The following is a 3,241-nucleotide window of genomic DNA, read 5'->3' on the forward strand; positions in this document are numbered from 1 at the left end:
ATTTGCCCTTCCTTCTATCATCTCTCCCATGCCCCACTTATACCCTTCTCCCCTCCTTTCCTGTAGTGTAAGATAGATTTTTCATACCAAATTGAGTGTGTATATTATTCCGTCCTTCAGCCAAATGTGATGAGAGTAAGATTCACTTTTTCCCTCTCACCTCCCCATTTTTTCCCTCCATTGAAAAAGTTTTTCTTTGCCTCTTTTATGAGAGATAATGTGCCCCATTCCATTTCTCCTCCCAATATATTCCTCTCTCACCCTTTAATTTTATGTTTTTAGATATCATCCTTTCCTATTCAACTCACCCTGTGCCCTTTGTCTATATATATGTATATAATCCCTCCAACTACCCATATACTGAGAAACATCTCAAGTTACAAATATTATCTTTCCATGTAGGAACATAAACAGTAAGTTTACGTTTAGTAAGTCCCTTGTGAATTCTCTTTCCTGTTTACCTTTTCATGCTTCTCTTGATTCTTGTGTTTGAAATTCATATTTTCTATTCAGCTTTGGTATTTTCATGAAGAATGCTTGAAAGTCCTCTATTTCACTGAATGACCATTTTTTCCCTTGAAGTATTATACTCAGTTTTTCTGTCTAGGTGATTCTTGGTTTTAATCCTCGTTCCTTTGACTTCTCACCAAGCCCTTTGATCCCTTAATGTAGAAGTAGATAGATTTTGTGTTATCCTGATTGTATTGCCACAACACTCAAATTGCTTCTTTCTGGCTGCTTGTAATATTTTCTTCTTGATCTGAGAACTCTGGAATTTGGCTATAATATTCTTAGGAGGTTTTCTTTTCTAATCTCTTTCAGGAGGTGATCGGTGGATTCTTTCAATATTTATTTTGCCCTCTAGTTCTAGAATATTAGGGCAGTTTTCCTCGATAATTTCATGAAAGATGATGTCCAAGGTCTTTTTCTGATCATGGTTTTCAAGTAGTCCCATAATTTTTAAATTGTCTCTCCTGGATCTATTCTCCAGATCAGTTGTTTTTCCAATGAGATATTTCACATTGTCTTCTATTTTTTTCATTCTTTTGACTTTGTTTTCTAATTCCTTGGCTTCTCATAAAGTCATTAGCTTCCATCTGCTCCATTATAATTTTTAAAGATCATTTTCTTTTATTTTCACTTTATTTTTTAATTTTTTTTATTCTTAATGTTCTACAATCACTACCATAAAACTTAGAATATTTCCCTCCTATCTACCTCCCACCATCCCCCTCCTTTCCCAAGACAGCATACAGTTCTACATAAGATCTACACATACATTCCTATTGAATACATTTTCACTATAGTCATGCTGTGTAGAAGAACTAAAATAAATGGGAGAAATCATGTAACAAATCAAAACAAAACACACACACATCCATGAAAATGATCTGCTACATTCTACGATTGAATTCCATAGTTCTTTCTCTGAATTCGGAAGGCATTTTGCCTTAGAAGACCATTGGGATTTTTTTTTTATGTCCTTGCATTGCTATGAAGATCCAAAAAACTCTCACACACTATAGTCGTTGCTGTGCACAAAGTTCTCCTTTCACTCAGCATCAGATCATATAAGTCTTTCCAGGCTTCTCTAAAGTCTTCTTGTTCATCATTTCTTATGGTGCAATAGTATTCCATTACATTCATATACCATAATTTATGCAGCCATTTCCCAATTGATGGGCATCCCCTTGATTTCCAGTTTCTGGCAACTACAAAGAGTGCTGCTATAAACATTTTTGAACATGTGGGACCCTTTCCATTTTTATGATCTCTTGGGGATACAGTTCTAGTAGCGATATTGCTGGGTCAAAGGGTATTTTTGTAGCCCTTTGGGCATAGTTTCAAACCACTCTCCAGAATGGTTGGATGAGCACACAGCCCCACCAACAATGAATTAGTGTCCCGACTCTTCCACATCCTCTCCAACATTGATCATTTTCCTGTTCTGTCATGTTTGCCAATCTAATAGGTGTGATGTGGTCCCTCAGAGTTGCTTTGATTTGCATCTCTCTAATCAAAAGTGATTTAGAGTATTTTTTCATGTGATTATAGATATCTTTAATTTCTTCCTCTGAAAATTGCCTGTTCATATCCTTTGACCATTTATCAATTGGGGAATGACTTGTATAGCTATACATTTGAGTCAGTTCTCTATATATTCTAGAAATGAGGCCTTTATCCCCGAGCTTAGCCATAAAAATTCTTTCCCAATTTACTACACCCCTCTGAATTTTAGTTGCATTGGGTTTGGTTGTGCAAAAACTTTTCAGTTTAATGTAATCAAAATTATCCATTTTCACTTCATAATGCTTTCTATCTCTTCTTTAGTCAAAAATTCTTCCTTTCTCCATAAATCTGATAAATACACTATTCCCTGCTTCTCCAATTTGTTCATGGTATCAATCTTTATACCTAGATCATGTACCTATTTGGACTTTATTCTTGTGTATGGTGTCAGGTAATGGTCTATGCCCAATTTCCAGCACACTATTATCCAGTTTTCCCAGCAATTTTTGTCGAACAGTAAGTTCTTATCCCAGAAACTGGAGTCTTTGGGTTTATCAAACAGGAGGTTGCTATATTCCTTGCCTACTATGTCTTGAGTAGCTATCGTATTCCACTTGTCTATCCTTCTGTTTCTTAGCCAGTACCAAGGGGTTTTGATAATTGCTGCTTTACAATGCAATGTGAGATCTAGTAGAGCTAGGCCACCTTCCCTAGCATTTCTTTTCATTAGTCCCTTTGATATTATGGACCTTTTGTTCTTCCAGATGAATTTTGATATCATTTTATCCAGCTCTAGAAAATCATTAACTGATAGTTTAATTGGTATGGCACTGAATAAGTAAATTAATTTAGGCAGAATTGTCATTTTTATTATATTGGCTCAGCCTACACATGAGCAACTGATGTTTTTCCATTTACTTAGATCTGACTTTATTTGTGCAAAAAGTGTCTTGTAATTGTATTCATATAGTTTCTGAGTTTGTTTTGGCAGCTAAACTCCCAAATATTTTATAGTATCTAACCTAGCCTTTAATGGGATTTCTCTTTCTATCTCTTGCTGTTGGACTTTTTTTACTAACATATAGGAATGCAGAGGACTTGTGCAGGTTTATTTTGTAACCTGCAACTTGGCCAAAGTTATTTATTATTTCAAGTAGTTTTTTTTTACTTGAATCTCTGGGATTTTCTAAGTATACCATCATATCATCTGCAAAGAGTGTTAACTTAGTTA

The sequence above is a fragment of the Notamacropus eugenii genome, chromosome 1 (assembly GCF_028372415.1).
Source record: "Notamacropus eugenii isolate mMacEug1 chromosome 1, mMacEug1.pri_v2, whole genome shotgun sequence".
Lineage (NCBI taxonomy): Eukaryota > Metazoa > Chordata > Mammalia > Diprotodontia > Macropodidae > Notamacropus > Notamacropus eugenii.